The sequence below is a fragment of the Callorhinchus milii genome, unplaced genomic scaffold (genome assembly GCF_018977255.1).
Source record: "Callorhinchus milii isolate IMCB2004 unplaced genomic scaffold, IMCB_Cmil_1.0 Scaffold3, whole genome shotgun sequence".
Classification (NCBI taxonomy): Eukaryota; Metazoa; Chordata; class Chondrichthyes; order Chimaeriformes; family Callorhinchidae; genus Callorhinchus; species Callorhinchus milii.
In genome coordinates, this window is record NW_024704744.1 from 54075602 (window position 1) to 54098558 (window position 22957).

Sequence of the window (22957 nt, forward strand, 5' to 3'; positions counted from 1 at the left end):
GGATGATGGGAAACACAGAGTTGAATGAAGACTGAGCAAAGAAGAGGGGAGATAGCTTCTCCACTAAACACAAGCAACAGCTGCCAAGACTGAGATTACTGGTGGGATACACTGAGGGTCTGGCACATTGTGAATACACCTGTCGAGGAGTGGTCAGGCCTGCATGAGGGACTGGATGGGAAAGTACATCAAGGCAATGGAATGCTGCCAAAATCAAGCACCCTCAGGCAAATCTATGTTCCAAACCTAGGAGGACAGAACGACAGAGCTTCGCACAGCTGTGCAAGGGAAGGCGTCAGCATTTGTGAGCAATAAAGGACAGATGTAAAAGACCCCGTTGCATTCTGAATATATTTTGTTTTTGACTGGACAGAGGAGAGGCAGATTTTGCCAACATAACAGAGTTTCCAGCAGTGCCCTAAGCAAAGGTGGCTCAAGCTGATCTGAAGAATGGTTCATGATCACATCGTCGAGGACATGAACATTGTCGCTTTTGTCAACAACGATGCCCTCTACATGATAAATATGCTGAGATCATACCTCTCCCAAAGTGGGCATGCTGCTTGCTGGTCACTTACTGGAGATGTGTGGCTCAACAGTTATTAAGACACTGACTGAATGCGTTTCACTGGCAAAATAGGAGTCTCCACAATGTACAAAAGAGCATGGTTCATTATTGGTTCAGGAGATTGTCAGAAGGAGCTTGTTGCTCTGCTGCAGTTCTCAGCAGATGGAAGGTGTGGTTTGAAGCAGTAAGGTACCATTCCACACCTGTCATACTTCAAGCACTTTCTCATCATCTTGAGGTGCAAAACCAGATTGTGAGCTCCAGTCATACAACTCCTGGAACACAGCGCAAGGTCTGTCTTGCAGCTGCTTCATCCTGACCCCATCAGACACACTTTGAGTTGCTAACTTTCCCAGCTTTCCTTCAAAATCAAATGTTTGACAGCTCAAAGAGAAATCTGTCTAAAAGAAAAATCAAAGACAATAAATTCAAGGAACGGTGATAATTTAAATCAAAAGCCCCACTGTTGAACAGTGTGCAGATCTACCTTAAGGCCATTGCAGAATGATCCTCTGATGTAGTTAGTTTGATTATTGGAGATGAATCACAAGCTGCTCTGTAATGAACCTGGCAAGGTCGTCTTCACAACAATTCTGTATTCTGCAATGGCCTTAAGGTAATGAGCTGTGACAGAGCCGAGTCACCACATTACTAGGTGTTGGATGTGTTTGCAAATCATAAGTGCCTAAACGACTAGCTTTAGGAAGTGGGCCATCCTCTATAATAAGTGCTATCTGATCCACTACGATAAGAGTTTGGATGCCCATGTCCTAGACACATACCACCGTTTTGGGCGGCCTGTTAAAATGGAACCTTAAATTGAGAGATTCATCAACCCCCTCTAAATAGTCCAGGAAAGCAAAAACTTACAAAAGGATACAAGCAGAATAAATATTAGCTCACAACTGAATCTCAGGAGAAATGCAGAAATCCATACTCTTAGAGAGAGCCATAACAAATGCTTTTTTAATTGAATTCTGTTCTGATATTAATTAGCTCATTATATTAACATTTCATCCAGGTTCATATTATTGAAACATCATTAAGAGACCCCAGAGCCATGAACATATAATAATAAAAAGTAATCCTTACATGAACATAGCACTTTTCATATTGTCCAGCGCCTTGGGACGTCCTCCCGACGTGAAAGGCGCTCTATAAATGAAATCTTGTTGTTGTTGGAGAATGTCTCAAAGTGCTTCACAGGATTTACTGAAATGTGTAGAGAATGTGTATTTTGTAGGCAAAAAAAAGCATCAAACTAAGAGCGCAGATCCTTAATGCCCACCTTTAAACTTTTTTCAGAAAAATCATCAGTCTCTTTGTTGCAAAACCGATTTGCCACAATATCTGAACAAGCTTTCATTAAAAATTTCAAATTATAGGATTTAGAAATGCTAGTGCTATAAATGTTCGGAAGAGGTATAATTTATTTGAAACTTGGAAGAAGACTGAAATGGCTCCAGCTCAAATAGGTCTACACACACTACTGTATTTTATCAAATATAAAGAGAAAAAGCTGCAAATGTTTTAGATGACAAAAAATTATGCATCTGGATTTTCCCTTGATGGCTTGACAGTAAACTGTATATTTAACCACAAAACACCCAGAAGGTTTTAGTGACACAAATAATGAACGGTTCTGAAGTCATTTCTGTTTTCCAAATCTGCAATGAAATCTAGTTATATCATCCTGGTAACCACTTATCTTTTGATCAGAGCATATAGCCAAAACCATCCACCTTGTGAATTTTCACAATCTCTCAATAGACGCTTCCTCCCAATAATTGAATGGCTAAATGCTTGAAGGGGTACTGTGCATTAACTCATCTCTGGACTCTTGTGACCATCACCTCAGACTAGCCTCCAGCAAAGACCTAACGAACACCACTATGAAACAGTGCAACTCAACTGACTGAAATAGACACAGAATATTTCCCTATAGAAACAAGCCATTTGGTACTAGTGTTTTCCACCACATAACCTGCCTAATTTGATCCCACTTTCCTTCTCGCTCCCCACACCTTTAATATTCTGTTTCAAACATCTACCTAATTTTGCAAGCATTCACCTACAAACTACACTATCACTAATATTTATAATAAAATCCTGTGAAGTGCTTTCAAGGGTCCTCCCTATATGAAAGGTGCTATATCAAATGCAAGGATCATTATTTTAATTCATGTATAGACTGGCTGTAGATGTTGGCGTGGACTTGGCTGTTGCTGAGAGCCGTGTCAGAAGAAGAAAGGGATGAACGGGGTGCGTGCAGGGATATACAATCTCAGAGTCTTGGACGTCCTCTCAACATGAAATGCTCTTTACAAATGTAATTTTGTATTGTATTGTATCTCACAATTTCTTCCTCCAATCCCAGGCGACAACTGCTTGATTCGCTTTTTAAAGAATTTACGTATTTTGGCTTCAACATCTGTTTGTATCAGAGATCCCTACAATCTCTTACTGTGTATGAAGAGCCTTTGGAGAACTCTTTGTTGTTTTACCCTCTAGTCTAAATGTTGTTTTGACACCTCTTTCAGTGAAGTAGCCAATATTATTCTAACTCCTATGAAGGCATCCTATCCCGTTCTTTCTTGCTCATCTGATCTGGAACTACATAGTGGTTCAATGCTATTTGCCCTCGTCCTATGTCAATCTGATAATCTCACACAGACAGCATTTTAGTCAGTATGAAGTATCAATCTGAGCCAATGTTGCCTCATAATTCGCTATGGAAATTGGGAAACGTAAATCTGGTGAGACAGTGACCGTGGTTTTCCTGCCGTTCCAGTAGTCATTCCTTCTGATCCTTTGTCAAAAACATCTCCTGAAATGTATGTGAATTAATTTTCCTCACTACTTCTCCATCCTTAAGAGTTCTGTTGCTTTCTCTCCTAAAGAAATTGCTGACCTCTTTCGCTCACTTTCCTTCTCTGACTCTTATTCTGAAGATTACTGGCAAAGAACCTCTCTCCCTTGCTCCAATCAGCTATACAGCTAGGATAACTGACCAAACCTCACATTTTCTGTCAGATCCTCCACTCCCTAACCTCAAATGAGCCTATTGTTTCCATGTTATCCCTTATATTATCTTCCAAGACATCCAATTTTGAACTTGTTTTTCAATCTGCTGAGATGTGATTCAATAAGCACCCATCACCCTCCAGTCCCTTCCCCAAGTAACCATTATTATGTGCTAGCCTTCACTGTATTTCACTGTAGTTAAATCACATCCAAGTCTAACCTGATATCTACACACATGCATCTTCTAGCAGGGCTCCTTGAATAGCAATCTGAATACTATACTAAGTACTAAACTCCGTACTCTCATCACACCAGTCCAAGCTAGGCTCTACTGGCTCCCTAATGCCGAAAGGATCGATTTCAAGATCCTCACACTCGTTTTCAAATTCCTTTATGCCCTGGCACCTCCTTACCTCTCCAAGCTGCTTACCCCCCAACCCACAACTCGCTGCCTCCGCTCAACTGGCTCCGGCCATCCGTATATCTCTTGTGCTCTCCGTTCCACCATTGGTGGTCGCACTTTCAGCCACTATACCCCTAAACTCTAGAAAACTCTTCCTCTATCCCACTATCTTGCTCCTTCCTTCCCCATCTTCAGGTATTGCCTAAAGACCTTCCTATTCGATGGTGCCTACGATCACATCCCCCTCCCCTGGGCTTGGTGTCATGCTCCACCACTGTCATGCGTTCTGGGACTCTACCCTACGTGAGGGGCAGTATATAAATGCAAGTTGTTATTGTTGAACGGGAACCCTGCCTTATATTCCTCTTGGTAACCTAGGACACTGACCTTAATTGTAATTGAGCTAAATGCTGCTCCAGCTGCGATCAGGTACCTCTGCACAGATGTGGATAGGAAACCTGTAACATGTAGGTATGGGGCTTGGTAGTATTGCTAAGGAAGGAAAGAGGTTTTAATTAAAAAAAACTCAAGTGGGATAAGAGATTCGAAGAACTTTTTGCTGCTCACACTGTAGCAGAGCCGTGTAGAAGAGACACCCAAAAGAAAGGATTTGGTTGTGTAAGGCAGTTGGACATGGTGAGTGCAAATCAGCCATAACTATATAAGCACAACAATAAATACCACGACAAAGCACTGGTAAGTTACACAAGATTTGTCCAGCTAGGAACACTCCACCCAACAACTTGGCTCTCCAGGCCTCATTGATGAGCTAGACAGACTGATGAATCACCACGGTGTAGAATTACCAAGGGCTTTTGCCAGGTGTGTCTTCTTAGAGCCAGTTCCACCCCAAGGATTTCCCACTTACCTCGCTCCCTCAAACAGACGGTATTAATTAACAGGTTTGATCATCCTCTGTACCTTCAACATGGATGTTATTTTCAGCCATAATTGAACACTGTGTCGGCGAGAGTTAAGTAATACCTGTTACCCACAGCCAAGGTAATTTCTTCGGGATGTGTCACTCACTCCACCCACCTTATCAGTGCCTTCAAGATTCTTTGTAAAATGTAACCAGTAAACACAGCACAGCGCAATTCGGTTATTCATCACAGTAAAAGGCAGCCAGTCAACAAAACACTATTCAATGGCCAACAGTATAGTCTAGACACCTTATTGATTGTACTTCATAATTTTTTGTCAGCATCTGCACCACGGTACATGTGGCTGAATGGACCATTGTGAAGGAGGGAGGAAGGGAGTGAGAAGCGAGGGAGGGTAATTGGTGAGATTTCTAAATTGATTTGTGGACAGGGAATCCTGCCAGTACCTGGATTTATCTCAGGCCAGAACTATGTCACTCCACTCAAACACCAATCTCCTCCTGCCAGGTGCCAGAAGCTTCCTTTGGCTGAAGTTTGTAGAAGTTAGAAATTAGAAATTAGATAAATAAATGCATTCAGTACCTCCTGAAGGTTTCTGCTTATATCTGTTTTCTGCATCATAATAAAGCACTGTATCAAATGCAAGAACTGTCATCATCTTAGGTATAAAAATATTTTAAATGTTACAAACTGTGTACTGACAGCAATCTTGTTGGAAGATTTATGTGACAGAGCTGTGTAATGATATCACGTCAGCACTAGATCTAAAAGATCTTGGTGTTCGAGTCTTTGCAAATGCCACAAGTTCAATCATGGAAAGCTATTTATTAATTTTTGACCACACAACATGAAATTACGGATACATGGTGATTTCCAAGCGGACTGCTTGATAAGGAATTTGAGTGGGGACTCCTTCCATATCATGAAGCATATCACCCACATCATGCAGACAGATCATTTTTCTTCACCAATTTTCTCCTCTCTGCTTCCTCTCCAGAAAGCATTTAACTTGATTTTTCTTTCTATTGAAGCTGTGGTTCCTCGGGTGCCAGTCAATCGTCATGCATGCCAGTGAGTGTCATCTGGTGATCTTGAAGTGCTGCACTTATGCATCTCTTGTGGGGATCGCTTTACAGTGATCAGGAATGGAAATGCGAGCTGATTACACTCTCCAGGATACTGAGGCCAGTTGTAGCATTACTATTCTTGTCCCGGCCAGACCAACAGACCAGGATTCAGACCCAAGGCCTTTCTTGTTCATACATAGCTTCACTGAGGCATTGGACAAGCTTTACCAATGGATGGATCCAGAGAGAGAAACAAATAGGTGCATTGCTTTGAACATTCTCTCTGTCCCGTAAATAGCATTTAAATAACAATTTGTTATTGCTGTCACCACAGTAAACTGATCGATGTATCAATTATTTTAGGGAGATGTGTAACTTCTGTGAGAAAAAAAAGGGATAAAAATAACTTGGCCTCTATTTAAAAAATATAACAAGAGTCTGCTCATTTCAGTGGCTTTGCAATTTTCATAACATCTCACTGCTGGCAATGGCTGACCTCGGCAAATCTGACAGTAAACATAAACAACAAAACAGCAACAACAGCAGCACGACAACCATCTCCACCATCAGCTTCTGTTCTCACAATGGACGTCTGACATACACGCAGTTCCAGATTAAATATCATGCCGTGCCTGGGTGTACAGTTTCAAACAACACAACCACTTCCTCTCCTCAGCCACTGGCTTTAGATCTCATTGTACCCAATCCATTCTATGTCAATCAATTGCACACTCCAGTTCCGCGCACGACACTCAAGTTAAGCACTGCGCCTCATTAACCCTGAGATTAACTCTTCAAATTCACTTCTGTTTCATTCACCAAACTCAATCTCGCCATTATTTAACAGGTGGGGAGACAAATGTGGAGTCCTGTAGCTCAGTGGTTAGAGCACTCGCTTTGCAAGTGAGAGACCTGAGTTCAATTCCAGGCAGAGGGCGAAACCTTGGGCAAGTTTCCTTACTCCACACACCTAATAATAATCCCTCCAAAACCAAAACCAATAATAAATTGGTCATTTTCAATCCACGACTGTTTGTGGGACATTGCTGTGCGCAATTGGCTGCCGCGTTCGCCCACAAATATACAGTCAATTCATTTTACAGTGTGTTCTGTGAAGCGCTTTGGGACGTCCTTCCGACGTGAAAAGCGCTGTATCAAATGCAAGGATTATTATTATTATTATTAAATGTGGTATGTGATGCACTAATTGTGAGTCAGACCTTTATCCCATGAAAGAAACGCTACTCTCTGCAATTGGCAATGACCCTGGCAGTGGCTGGGAGCTTCAGGCCAAAGCACTAGGTTCAAATCCCAGATTCAAATCCCACTCCATTTGTTAACTGAAGGTTAGTTGGGATTGTGATAATTATCATGGTGATATGTATTGCTTCACATGCAGCATTTTTCACCCCAGTAATGCCAGCAAACACCTTAAATTAAAAAAAAATGAGCAGAGTTCTTTCCTTGCTGCATTCTCAATGTGAAGACTATGGAACCTTCATCACCTTGTTTGTTTGAGTGAACAAAAATGTTAAAAAAAAGTCAACAAGGCTGAGTACACAGATTTGTGAAGGATGAGAACTTCATCTGAATCACTCTTGTGATCTTATTCTAGTGGACTGTTTGCTATTTTGATTGACTCGATCTTACCTGCATGTGGTGCATATCCGGTTCTTTAATTCACATCCTGCTCCTTTATCTGATAGCCTTTGGAATCTGCAAAAGTGAGTTGGAAATGCATATCAGACTGGTTACTGCGAAAGCGATGGTGTCTAACACACAGTGATTTCTAAGTGGATTTCTTTAAGAGGAATCTGAGTGAGGATTTTTTCCGGGAACCAAAAAATACATTAAACACATTATGTTGAAGGACAGAACATCTGCTCTGAAACAAGATCATTTGACGATGTTTGGTCACAGGCACCCCAAGCTACTTATTCTTTTTGGTATTGCATCCCAAGCTACTTATTCTTCCTGTGTAAGCAGAGATACTGAGTGACCGTAGCCCAAATTTGGAGTCCAAATCTTACCCAATAGCCGCACACCTATACTTTCTTTGTAAAGCTGTGGGAAACTCTGATTGATTTCCCCCTAGCTCGGAAAGAGGCACCGTAACCAATTGCAGTATCTTCAATTTCTTGGCTGAGATGAAGTAATTCAGTACAGATTAGGGACTGAATTAGGGACCTCCATGGTTGTAATGGGCCAGTACCATATTTCATGTTGCATTTACCCTCTTAGACCCAGGGATCCCTTCCTCCGTGGATTTATTATGTCAAAAAATGTTTAAAGAATAATAATAATCCTTTCATTTGATAGAGCTATTTATCACATCAACAAAACATCACAAACACCTCAAGGAATTTCTGTCAAGTGTGCACCCTGTGTATTTTGTAGGCAAACATGACAGCCAAATTGGACACAGTAAACATCCCACAAACAGCCATTAAGTGAATTAAAATTTTTACCTGAAGGATTATTGGGCAGGATAGCGGGAGAAACTCCCTTCTCTAAATTAAGATGGAGAAATATGGAACTAAAATTTGTTATTCAGTTAGAAAGAAATTCAGTTGCAATGGTTTTACTTTGCACTGAAAATGCCACTTTTCAACCACAACAAAAACTTGCATTTATATAGCAAACTTCACGCGCAGTAGCGCCTTGGATGTGGATCATTAACAGGTTGGGAATGGATTTACTAAAACTAAATCTCAAGTCATGTTTTGCTTATGTCTGATGCTGGACATGTGAGTATTTAACATAAATATACGTATTTCTTCTGCTCTGAAAGTCTTTCTCTGGTGAACAAAGGAACTGAAACACAAAAAACATGGAAGCTATGAGTATTTTTAGGCCTAAAGTTCAACAGTGTCATATAGGATCCATCATTTCATAAACATTGTATGATTTTCAGATCATCAGATCTGAATAAGTTGTAGGAGCCATCTGAAACCTAGGAATATTACTTACTGAGCAAGGTCATATTCAAATGAAGTAGCAGGTATTTCAAACACAATACCAGCAATTGTCCAAACCCAATATTGGGGGTGGGGAGTGGGAGGGTTAAGTCACAAAATCCTACAATACAAAATTCACCACATTTCAAATTGTCTTTTAATGTGACCCAGGAGAATGCCTATCATCACCATAAGGGTAGCTACAGGCCAGTGCTACGTAAAAACTTGTTTTCTGCATAAATAAACATTTAGGTTTCTAAACATCGATAATAATACTTGTTCTGGATCACCTCAAAGTGTTTCGCACATTGAACTACTTGTTGCAGTGTAACAACTGTTGTTATATACACAAACACTTATTTACACTTAATCTGTGCCAACGACTTCCTACCAACAGTAAAGAGACGGTGTCAAATGGACACAGCACAAAGGTGGACAGGATGGAGCTGCAACTTGCAGACCAGGAGCTCGCTGGTTCGAATCCCGATCTGTGAACAGTTTCCTAGTGTCTTTTGAGGCTGGAATGGGAATGCTAAATTGTCTTTCTCAGGGTTAGAGAAGGGAAACCAGTCAGGGGTCCTGCTCGTGATCCCTCTATAGCACCCTCTATTAGTTGTGTGGGTGAGTAATGGACGAGTGGGGAGAAGTCATGCTTGGCCGTGATGGGGCGGGGAGGGCTATCGGAGGACAACCAGATATTGTGGAACCGCGTCCTAGCAGTTTACTGTGACCAATTTGGCTGAGGAGCCAGACCAGAGGCTGACAGGCGTATGTCAGCGGAGAGAAAATAGGAAAACTGATTGAATACACAATCTTTTTAAAAACAGAAAGTGTCAAATGAATCGGGTGGGTTTTGGTCAAGCACTCTGAGACGTTCTTTTATGTTGCATAATTCCAACTTTGTTGTTGATATGGGAGAGAGAAAACGACAACAACTTGCATTTCTATAGCGCCCTTCGCACGGGGTAGCACCCGGAGAGCCTGAAAAGTAACGATTGTTACCCTTGCTGCTTTATCGTGCCGTTAACAGTTACAAGAAATTGAAAGGAGCAGCAATTTTAGTTTCACATTTTAAAATAAAATAGGCTAGGTTGTAAAAGCAAGGGACATTTTTTAAAAATGGCTTATTTTCGAGCTGCCATGTTAAAACAACACCGCTATTAGACGATGTCTGGTTTTCCAGACATTATGCAAATATCCAAATCAATGGGAGTAACACAAGACCTTACAAGCTCCTCCTTAGAGACCTAGTTATCTGCGTGTTGAAAGTATGGCACTGATCCAAGATACATTCTTAGGTCAGATGANTTTTTTTGCTATGGTGATGGCCTTTGTGACATACACAAAAGAAGTGTTTGTTTCAGGGCTGCTTCACTATTTACATGAGCCTGAGAGCTAAAGCCACGGCTAATAACAAGTCAAACAGGAAAATAAGATACATAAAAACAAAACGGGAAGCAGCAGGAAACTTAGTTATGAAAACATCAACATCCATCAAACTTAATAAACTTTAAAACATTTTGTTACATAAACATAAGCAAAAAGATCTTTGCTACTTTTGAAACAACACTGTTATGTATCATATTACAATCCACAAAATTGATTTTCTTTCAACATCCAAACACCACATGATAGAATCAGAGAAGGATACACACACAACAAATCATGTTGCATTTTGAGCATTGTTTGATTGCATAAAATTACTAAGTGATAAGCAAAGAAAGTACCTCTCGGTACTACTCTCCTGGTGATAACAATCATGTATCGCACTGCCTGGTTCACCATTTTGAAGATTTGTTGGTTCAAGACTCACATCAGGACTTGAAGCTCAGTCTAGACTGATGCTCCAGGGCACAAGTGGAGGTAGTGCTGCATTGTCGGTGATGGTGGTGCTGTCTTTTGGATGAGATATTAAACCGAGGTCTCATCTGGCTGTTCAGGTGAATGTTAATGATCGATTGACACTGTTCTTAAAGAGAATGGAGTTTCCCCTAGTGTCCTTGACAACAATCCTCCAAATAAACTGGTCATTCATCACCTGGCTGTTTCTAGGACATTGCTATGCGTAAATTGACTGCAATACTTCCTTACAAATACACATACCCTCTACTTAACAAATTCTGATGTTTTGATGTAATAGGTGCTATATCAAATACAAAGATTATGATTATTTCTGCTTTTGCTCTAACTATAATTATCATGAAGAACAGTTTAAGTCCAATACTGTATTAAATACGCCACTGATCCGCAGTGATGCAGGGCTAAATGTTATAGTGCCAGAGCCCTGCAGAATCAGAGTTCTATTGGCGATCACTGGAAATTGTGGTTGAACTAAACTGTTCTTCATGATAATTATAGTGCATTGCCAATTTAGTGATTTTGTTGCTGGGTCTAAGCGATATTTTAGGTCTGTTGGAGATTTTTTAAGCCTTGCTGCGACAAGTCACAAAACTGCAACTTTTAATGAAATTAGTTGACTTTTCATAACCTTAATTATGTTTTTAAAAAAATCAGTTTAGGTTCGTTACTCAGCCCGGGCCCACCCCAGGCCCTGTCCATTGGACCAAGCCCCTGTCCATCAACCCATCCCGCACTCCCATTGGACCATCCACCTATCCAGCAATCTGCCCTTCGCTCTCCTTGACTTGTCTCTTTGTTTCTCTTTAGCCGTGTAATACATACGATCATGTCACGACGCTGTTATGGTCAGTGGCATCGTGATGCGAAATGCAGAAGACATCACTTATCGCTCCATAGACAATAACGTGAGCCAACTCACCAGAGCAACAAGTGACATCTTATGTATTTTGTGTCATGACGCTACTGCTCTTTACTGTGTCAAGATGCAAAACACACCTCACTCATCCACACAGACATTTATCTATGAAGTGCCGGAGCACAGCTCTGTACTGCTCCGGCAGCAATGCACCCCTACTTAGCAGTTCTTTTACACTGGCAATATCAATAACAGTGCTAATGGGGAAGACATCATCAAATAGCCTAACTTGTAGTAATTTTCTAAACTACAAATACTGTGTTAAGAGCATACCATGGGTAAGCGTTTTCTTGCCTCAGTGAAATATTCTTTTCCTTTCAGTTCTATGGTAGAGTCCTGAAGGTTAGAATACTCGTCCTGTAAGTGAGAGAACCTGGGGAAAACATTGGGCAAGTTTCCTTTCTCCACACATCTCTATTTACCTAGCAGAAAGTAGGAACCCAGTTATTAGTCGATTGGCAGATCGCTTTTCCTGGGGTAATAATACCTTAAACAAAATAATAATAATAATTTGCTCACTCAATCTACAACTGTTTGAGGGACACTGCTGTGCTCAATTGGCTGCCGAGTTTCACCCACAAAATATACAGTCAATTCACTTTACAGTATATTCTGTAAAGCTGTTCGAGATGTCTTGAATAAGTGATAAAGCGCTATATTAAATGCAAGGATTATTATTATTTATTATTATTACAACCCTTGTGATCACCAGTTTTGTAAAACATTTCCCTAGTCATATGCTGATTATATTATAAAGGCTCTATTACTGTCTGTGAAAAGAAATACTTCCTAGTGTTTGCCCAAAAATAGACATAAACAAACCTGAACATGTGTCCTCTCAGCCTCCTAACTTTAAATACCGGAAAGTACTGTGTGTGTTTACTTTCTCTAGGTTATAAACTCTATAAGGTCTTCTCTGAAGCATCTCTTTTGAAGGCTGAAGGGTCCTAGCTTATGTAGTCATACTATCTCACAACGCCTGGGGATCTCAACTCAATGCAGCTCAGCATCTTGTCTACTTGCCTTTTAAAAGCTGATATGGATTCGGCTTCACATATATTTTGCTTTTCAATGAAACTGACAATGATGCAGCGTTTGTGAAACTTATGTATAGACAGTATAACTACTGTGTGCATCTTAGTTGAACTGACAGTAAGTCAACGGTTGGTGTCTAACCAAACCAGTTGCTGCTCCCGTTAAATTACAGTACCTCTGTTTTTATAATTAAAGCTAGTCTTTTTGGAAAATGTTCCTGTTGCTATCATTTGTCATACACTGACTGCTAGCAGAAAGATTGCTAATGTCAATGAGAATCTTGTAATAAATCCCCATTATTTAAAATTAATAAGTACACCATTGCTGAGTTTTGTAAGAAATGGGAAAAAAAGTGATAACTAATGAAAAACGAATCTTACAATCGTATTCCTAACCACATTTTGGAATATGAAGACGACCTGAAATACAACAACTTGAATTTACATAGCGCCCTTCACGTGGGGTGAGTCTTGGAGTGCATAACAGAGGTGGAGCTGGACGCTGAGCCGGGGGGAGGTGACCGTAAACATGGTCAAAGAGGAAGGTCTTCAGGTGCGATCTGAAAGAGGGGGCAAGGCAGAGGGATTGAGGGAGAGAGTTCCAAAGTTTTGGGGAAAAGTGGCTGAAAAAACGGCCGTCAATGGTGGAGCGGAGAGGACGCGTAACAAGGAGGAGGCCAAAGCCAGCCAAGCAGAGTTGGCTATTGGTGGTGTGGGGAGTAAGCAGCTCGGAAAAGTAGGGAGGTCCGAGGGTATGACGGATTTGTAGACGAGTGAGATGATCTTCAAATTGATCCGTTCTGTAATAGGGAGAACGGTAATTGGGAGAAGGTACTGTCAGAGGTGAGCAGTGTGACTGAGGTGGAAGAAAGTGGCCTTGGTCAGGGACCAGATGTGGGGTAGGAATGACACCTGGGGATAGAACCTGAAACAGCGACTCTCTTTGCTGACAGACAACAATCTAATCATCGCAGCTTGGAACTACCATCAGCAGTGGGGCCTTCAGCTTCTCTGCCCCCACACTTTGGAACTCCATCCCACAGTCCCTTCACCTTGCTCCCTCCCTTGCTTTTTTCAAGGCACGTCTCAAGACTCTCCTCTTCGACTGCGCCTTCAGTCACCCTCCTACCCCTACCTTCCCTGCCCTCCACCCCTCCTGATCCCAACCCCCAGCTCAGGTCCAAATCCCTGACTGTCCAGCGCCTTGGAACGTCCTCCCAACGTGAAAAACGCAATACAACTGTAATTTGTTGTTCTTAAAAGCAATGTCTGTATTCGACTAAAACAAATCTTTAAATGAAATTGTTCTTACAAAAGATTATTCTTTCAACTGTTACTGATTAAATCAGAAGGATCAAAGGGGAAGTTATTATCAGGTGATGAGTGAAGTGAATTTTTTTTAAAAAATGATCAAGTAAGCAAACATTAATCTTGCATCAAAACACAAAATACTGCAAATGCTGGAAATCTGAAACAAGAAGAGAGAGAGAGAGCTGGGAAAACTCAGCAGGTCGGGCAGCATCTATGGAGAAAGGAAAGTTAGTCAACGTTTCGAAGGGACGTGGACCCGAAACATTGACTCACTTTCCTTTCTCCATAGATGCTGTCTGACCTGCTGAGCTTTCCCAGCTCTCTCTGTTTTTGTTTCATTAATCTTGTATGATCATTCGCAGTGAAACATTTCACTGGTAAACCTTCAGCTCCACTGATGCGAAGTGGCACCATTTTACTGACACCATTCGCAAATAATCTCTTCTCACATTTCAAGCAGGTCACATGGCTGTATTTACCCTTCTAATTACCCTTTTATGCTGCTGGAGCAATTGACATTGCCTCCAACAGCAGATTGAAAAATAATTTGCAGTGTCCTTACAGTGTCTAAATCCTTCTCACCTGGAGCTGAAGGAGCTTTGTATATACATAACTAACCACACAACATACACTGGTTAGGTTTTTAATGATATTAAATAGCCTGGAGTGTGCCTGGCTTTTCAATAACAATAAAATGCTTCAGGGAGGTCCATAGAACCGTCCAAAAACTTTTAAACTTTTATTTTGCAAAAGGTTCATTGGAGCCAACCGCAGTATCAACAGATCCATGCTGCAGCCTGTACCAGCAATTCTATTCAAAACCACCTTCTAAAGAAGAACAATGCCTTTAAATTATAATAATCCTTCCATATGATATAGTGCCTTATCATGCCATTGAGACGTCTCAACGCTCTTCACAGAATATACTGTAAAGTGAATTGACTATATATTTTGTGGGCGAAACACGGCAGCCAATTGCGCACAGGAGTGTCCAAATTCATGGACCAAATTATTACCCCAGAAAGCGATCCACCAATCAACTAACAATTGGGTTCCTACTTATTGCTGAGTACAACAACAACAACAACAAGATTCCATTTATAGAGCGCCTTTCACATCGGGAGGACGTCCCAAGGCGCTGTACAGTTGGGTCAGGACCCGAGCAAGGAGGAAATGGTGAGGGGAGGGAAGGGAGGGAGCGAGGAGGGGGTAGAGAGTCGAGAGGGGAGCTGAAGGCACAGTCAAAGAGAAAGGTCTTGAGACCGGCCTTGAAGGAGGAAAGGGAGGAGGCGGCGAAGGCACTGGGGGATAGAGGGTAATCAGAAGGGTGTGGAATAAGGAAACTTGCTGAAGGTTTCTCCCCAGCCGGCGATCGAACCCGGGTCCTTTCGCTTGCAAGGCGAGCGCGCTAACCACTATACTATAGGACTCCAATTCTCCACTTAAAATATAGAAATTTACATCAAATTAAAGCTAAAGGTGGAGTATAGATAGGGCATTAAAAGAATTAATGGGTATCTGTGGCCAATAGACACAAGGTTACCTTAAAACAAAAATGCATTGATCCCATCCCATAGTATATTTGAATGAGGGTTTCTGTTAAAACCACATATTACTTCTCATTGCTGCAACAGTCATACAAAACAAATGCAGCTAATGAAAAACTTTCACTTACTGTCTGCTCAGACGCAGACTGTGGAGAGCTGCTATTACACCTCGATAGTCACAAACAGCTAATTAATCTTACACAATCTCTCAAACTGGTTTGAAAAGTGAAGAGTTTTGCCTGGTGTCCTGGCCTGGAATTCTTCACATAAATTGGGCATTCATTTCATGGCTGTTTGTGGGACCTTGCTGTGTGCAAATTGGCTGTCATATTTGCCTAAAAAATAGTAACAACTGTTACATTTATTGTAATTATCTGTGGCGAACTTTGAGACATTGGTGTTTTAGGTGTCATATCATATGCAATTATCATTATTATAAATACTTATGGCTATACTGTACATGGAAGTGAGTAGGTGATTGGTATATTCCATTGTAGAAATTACTTGAGATTAGTCCCTTAATATCACAAAGATTGTTGCCTCACTCTTGCAATCATTTCTAATTCTGATATGCACAATCGGCAAACAAAAATGAAAGTCTTTTTTTAATTTGCTAAAATTGTTTCCAGGATAATTGACAAGATCAGAAATTTCACCTACATAAAATGTATTATTACATGTGATGCTTTTTTAAACCTACCTAAAGCCAGACACATGTTTTCAGACTGTGTGTGAGCATTGGAAACCCAGTTATTGTTAATGAAGCATTTCCTTTGAAAACAGGCACCAGTAGAACTGTTTGACGCAAATATACCATCCAGAAGACAACCACAGAACACAAGGCGGTTGAAACTAAAACAACACAATGCAAATGCCTGGGAGATGTTATATACAAAGAAAGTCTGGTCAATTTATACATGCAACCACACTTAACCATTTAATAATCCTTTAAAATAGTCCTTTCATCTGATATAGAGTCTCAAAATGCTCCACAGGATTTACTGTAAAATGTAGTGACTGTGTATTTTATAGGCGAACGCAGCAGCCAATTTGTACACAGCAATACCCCACAGTTATCAGATGAATGACCAATTTTATCTGGGAGATTAATGGCACAGACACTCGGAGAAACTCCCTTGGGTTAGGGTTTCTTCAACACTTTGTATATGAGGGAGTTTCAGGGATCCAAACCCATCCTGCTCCTTGAATACAACCTGGATTCACAGGCCCAGTGTAAGGTACTTATATTTGCAGATATCACCAATTGGGGGGGTAGACTCGAATTCTGGAATCAATGGTCACAAAGAAATGGGGTTTGCACATGGGCTAATGACTGGCAAATAACAGTCAATGCAGTGGAGGGGTCAAGGGATGTGCAAAAAGGACCAAGCCAGTCGAGTGAAGGGGGTGGGTATAGGAGTGGGGTGTAAGCAGGTCAGAGAGTTAGGGAAGTGCTGAGACACGAAGTAATTTATAGATGAGTGTGAGGATATTGAAATTGATTTGTTATGAAACAAGGAGCCAGGGAAGTCTAGCAAGTACTGCACTGGGTTGCTGGGGGTGTGGAGTTTGGTGCAGGTGAGGATATGGGTGGCAGAGTTTTGAATTAGAGAATTCAAAGTTGGACTTTGAGAACGGTGGAGTTGAGGAGATTAGTGAGAAGGGCATTGAAGAAATCGATTTGGAAGGTGATGAAAGTGTGGATGAGGGTTGCAGCAGCATTGGGTGTGAGATATAGACAGAGGCAGGCAATATGGTGGAGGAATGCAGAGGGAGTCCTGCGCTCAGAAACTTTGACGAGGGCTGTCTCAGTGATGTGGGCAGTATGGAGGAGTTTGAGTAGGGTGTGGAGGGAAACGGGTGAGCAAAATTGGGTGGCAAAAATGCGTTCCAGGAAGGGGGTGGGCAGAGAGAAAGAAAACAAGAACGGAAGGAAGGAAGATCAAAACAGGTTTTTTTTTTGCAGGGGGTGATGACAGCAGTCTGTAGGGGAGGGGGGCAGTGCCGGACGGAGAGGGAGATGTTGAATAGTCCGCCAGCAGGGGGCAGAGGAGGGCGGTTGGATGGTTAGCAGCTGGGAGGGGAAGGGGTCACGGCAACAGGTGGTGAGTTTCATGTAAGTGATGATGGTTGCGGGGGACAAGCGAGAAATGGAAACAAAGCAATGTAGAGTAGGGGCAATAGATATGGAGGTTGTAGAGGACATCGGAGCAGGATTGGGGCACAGTGGAGGAAGAGGATACAGGATACAGATGTTATCTATTTTTGATGTGAGGAGGTCCATAACCTTTTTAAATTTGGAATCTGAGGTGAAGATGGGGTGGGTGGGGGGATGCGTGGGAGGTGATGAAAGGGTGGGTAACAGGAGCTTGTGATGTTTTTGGCGAGGTACCGCATATAGCAAGTAATAACTGGAGACACGTACTCTATGGATGGGTTAGAACTTGTCAAGGGTGAAGGTGAAAGAGATATAGGAGTGTTAGTTGACTCATCATTCACTATGTCAGTGCAGTGCGAGGCAGCAATAAACAAAGCAAATGGGAGGCTGGACTAAATTTTTAAATAAGTTGAGTTCAAATCTCCACTACCAGCCCCCGCATCTCCTTCCGAGCTCAGGCTCCCACTCTACACGAAAGGCACTTTATAAGTGTGAATTGTTGTTATTTTCTAATCTCTAAAAGTTTAATTGGGGTCTGTTGCTCTATTACTCTCCCTTAAGTTCTTACCCTCTCTGTAGTTCCTAAAAGAACTTACAGAAAACTGGCTTCAAAATTAAGATTGCATTTAAGGATTTGACAAATTCTGAACCTTTAAAATGTTACATGAGAAAATCTAGACCCAGATTTAAATTTATCCAATAAGTCTAAACCTCTTTCAGTAGTCTTAAAAAATTCCATCCGTCATCTTTTACATTTTTCTTCTGCTTCTTGCTTCATCCTCTGTAAAAAAAAATCCCCATAGCCTCAAAGATTATTCTTTAAAATGCTACCTGCCTCCATTATGTTTTTCAATCTTTTCTTTTACATAGTATCAAATTAACTCGGCAACCCACTTCCACGTTGGTTTGATTTCTGTTGGACTCAGGTCTCTCTCATCGTGTGATGCGTTTCGAAAGTAGATCAGACAAAACAAGGAGGTTAGAAAGCAAGGCCTTGTGGTCAAAGTTTACACAGAAAAGTTAGCAATAAATGTCTTATCTGACAAAACAGTGCCTTATGTCAAAGGGAACAGCAAGTACCAGGAGTCCTGGTTGGCCTGTCAGCTCCTCAGATGATTTACTCGATGTGGTAAATTTGTATTATTGATGTGTTTTTTTTCTCCAATCGGCATTGGCTGTCAATCAGATAAGTGTCACCCAAACAGATGGTTCACTTCAGATCTTAAACCTTTTCTTTATATCAGGGGTATTGCTTATACAGCTAGAAAGAACCTTCCCTGCTCAGCGTTGGTAATTTCTGGTGGTTCTTTAAAGGACTATAAAAAAAGTTTTAAGGTTAACACTGACTTTAACAATTTACCAAATTCTAAACGCTCTGAAATGCTGAGAAAATAGAAGAAATCTAGAACAAGGTGGAGTTTCTCCTCCAATGACAAGTGTACGGAAAAGTAGTGTGACAGATGTCACCTTAAATTGATGCAAAGGTTGAGTCAAACATTAAGGAAGAAAATCGGAACAGGCAGGCATCAGGAGATCGTGTTTCATAAATTGTTTTTGCACTTTGGCAGCAAATGGGGATCACAATTGTGCTTCCAGGATTAAGATGTTTTAGAAAACCCTTTTTGCAAATATCCCAAAGAAACCACCAATAAGGGAGGGTATTGGGATGCTCTGTGATGCTACCCTGCGTGAGAGGCGTTATACAAATGCAAGTTAAATGCAATTATTATTGGATTTTATTTTTTTCAGGAATTCAACTCAGGGTAGATCATTCGATTTGTATAAGCAGCACCTCAGATATTATTTTTTGCATTCCAAAACAAAGGCTGACCTGCTAATTGACAGCTGATGCACATTGGAGAGAAAAAAATACCAATAACACAAACTTACCACCACAAGTAAACATCTGGAGTTGACAGGCCATCTATTCCCTCCTGGTACTTTCTGTTCCCTTTGACATAAGGCAGTGCCTTGTCAGATAAGACTTTTACTGCTAACTTTTCTGTGTAAAAGGGTCTGATTGAAAGTCCCTTACTTTCACCCTCCTTGTTCTGTTTTGATAAATAAGCAGTCTGCTGCCAGGATTAAGACAGCTTACAAAACACTACTCTTTAGTTACTACAGTCAGCAGAAAAAAAAGGCTCCACAACAGCCCCATTCTCTGGTGCTGTTTGTGAAAAGTACATCCCTGAATGTCAGTTAAAAAATAAATAATTTGTCGATTCTCCATGAGGTACCTAGTCTCTCGATTGGGACATTTGAAAATAAGAAAATATGACACAAGAAAAGGTCATTTGGCCATTAACCCATCCCTCCCTTGCCCCCAAAACCACTCTGACCAGGGACTCTACCTAACTCACTGAATCAATCCCCTGAGGGAAAGTTGTATGTAGCTAAAGATTAAAATCATTCACCCATCTCGGGACTTGGACCAGCTCCACCATTTGTATTATGTTTCTGAGTGTATGCACTAACCCACAATGTTTGAAAGAAAAACATGTTATCCAGGTGTGGAAGGGCATCATTAGGTGACTAAACATATTTGGGTGATTTTTTTAAAATCCAGGATCCAATCCTGCAGTATTTTTTCGAGTAAAATTATTCAGGGTTTAAAATGATTGTATGATTTCTACAGTAGGACCACAATTTTGCTGTCAGCCTAGTTCACTTGGTAGCACCCATCGTTTCCTGAGTCATATGCTTATGGATTCAAGCCCCCACATCAGGACTTTGAGCTCATAGTCTAGGGCAATGGTGGCCAACCTGTGGCCCGCGGACCGGAAATGGCTGTGGGAACATCAAGAAGAACCATACACACGAGTCTCGGTAAGTCTGTGTTTGATCGATACTAGGCATAAATGGCATAAATCAAGAAATACTCAATCAAGAAAATGTATTTTGTTGGCCAACCATAAAGGTCTAAGCTCACACTGCAGTACCATGCTGGGGATGTGCTACATTGTTGGAGGAGCCATTCTTCATGAGACAGCGAGACAAGATCCTGTCTGTCAGCTTGACATTACCTCCCAACCCAACTTTTTAAATGCCCTCTTCGCTGGTCTTCCCAGCTCCATCATGCACTGGATCCAACTGATCCAAAACTCCACCACCCGCCTACTCACCCTCACTAAACTCTGTACCCCCATCACACCAGTTCTAGCCAGGCTCCACTAGCTCCCTATCACCAAATGGATTGATTCCAAAATCCCTGGCATCCCCTACATCTCTGACTTACTTACCCCCCAACCCATAACCTGTTGCCTCCGCTCGACTGGCTCCGACCTTCTGCATGTCTCTCGTGCCCTCCATTCCATTATCTGGGGCAGCGCTTTAATAATAATAATCCTTGCATTTGATATAGCGCTTTTCATGTCTTCTAGACGTCTCAAAGCGCTTCACAGAATAGACTGTAAAGTGAATTGACTGTGCATTTGTGGCCAAATCGCTGCAGCCAATTGCGCACAGCAGCATCCCACAAACAGTTGAAGTGACGAATTTATTATTGCTTTTTTTTCTTGAGGGATTATTATCAGGCGTGTGGAGAAAGGAAAGTTTCAAGTTTCACCCTGCCGGGAATCGAACCCAGGTCTCTTGCTTGTGAGGCTAGCGATCTAACCACTGAGCTACAGGACTCCACAATGTAGTGCTTTCAGCCACTACATCCTGAAACTCTAGAACGCTCTTCCTCTATCCCTCTGCCTTGCCCCTTACTTCCCTATCTTCAGGTCACACCTGAAGACCTTCCTCTTCGACTGTGTCTACGGTCACCTCCCCCTCCCCGGGCTTGGTGTCATGCTCCACCACTATCAAGCGCTCTGGGATACTACCGTGCATGAGGGGCACTATATAAATGCAAGTTGTTGTTGTTTTGGGCACTATTCAAAAAGAGAAGGGAGTTTCTCCTAGTGTCCTGACCAACAATCCCCCAAATAAAATTGATCTCTTGATGGCTCTTTGTGGGGCTGTCGTTTTAGCCTTCAAAATAACAGACATTGCATGTCAAAGTATATTCTATGAAGCACTTTGAGACATCCTCTTGACGTGAAAAGCACTAGATCACCTGCCGGGAATCGAACCCAGGTCTCTTGCTCGTGAGGCCGGATTATTATTTATTATTGTTAAGAGTAAAAGATATAGAATGCTGAGATCCTCCCTCCGATGGTCTTTTTGTGAAGACGCTTTATCAAATAAGTAGTGTTATGCCAACATCTAACAAACAACTCCCACTTAAAATAATTGCTAGTCGACTCCTGTGATTATATTTAGGCTCTATATCTCAGTTCCCCATGCTATATGAATCATCACATCGTTCAACTAAAAAACTCCAATAATGATCTCTGGGAAGCCAGATAAGTTTCAGTCAACAGACACAAAGTACAGGTCGACCAAAAAGTTGTGAAATCATTACAATGTCTAATAAGTCTTAAAGAAATTATGATTTTTTTTAGATAATATCACAACTTTTTGGTCACCCTGTCATTGCCATAAGAACAAAAAAACACGAGATGAGAAAAGACAATTCATCAATACACTGTTTTCACAGACAGTAGGAAACCTGCCTTACTGTGGATCTCACTCAATACACTCCATCTCCCAAGGCTAGGGGCAACATTGTGAATTTCCTGATTCTCAATGCTATTCAAGCAAAAACTAACATATTCATCCTTTCAACAACAACTTTCCTACATATCCATAATTAAATTTATCCTGATTCCTTCCATAAACATGAATATCTTCCTCACCCCAACTCCATCTCTCATGGCGTATCTGTTCATCATAGTCCATAGTCTATAACTGTAGGTGTCAGCTTGGCTCAGTTGATAGCACTATCACCCCTGAAGGCTGTATATTCAAAACTCATGTTGAACACAGTCTAGGCTGATACTCCAAATGATTGTTGAGGGTGCACTATTGGCGAAGGTGCTGTACTTCTGATGTGATACTAAATGAAGTGCTATCTGCCTGTTTGCATGGATGTTGAAGATCCCATTGCAGCATTCAAATAGAGGAGTTTCTCCCAGTGTCCTGGCCAACAATCCCCTCAGTAAAATTGGTTACTCACTCCATGGCTAATTGTGGGACTTTGCTATGTGTCAACTGGCTGCAGCAATCGCCTACAAAACATAGTCACTATATTTCACAGTACATTCTGTGATGAAGGTAAGAAACAGAAAATAGCTTAGAATTAATTTCAATTCAAAAGAAACAATCACATAATGTGTGGATTC

At 41.4% G+C, this 22957-nt stretch overlaps 1 long non-coding RNA gene across 1 annotated transcript in view; it reads right to left on the reverse strand.

Moving 5' to 3' along the window:
• Window positions 1–5545: 5545 nt before the first annotated feature.
• The window catches only part of LOC103178942, a 45669-nt gene continuing 28257 nt past the window's right edge, over window positions 5546–22957 (reverse strand). Inside the window, exons 3-4 of the long non-coding RNA XR_487920.2 lie at window positions 7597–7662; window positions 5546–6324 (exon numbers count right to left, since the gene is read on the reverse strand). This is a non-coding gene — a long non-coding RNA (uncharacterized LOC103178942). The remainder of the gene's footprint in view (window positions 6325–7596; window positions 7663–22957) is intronic.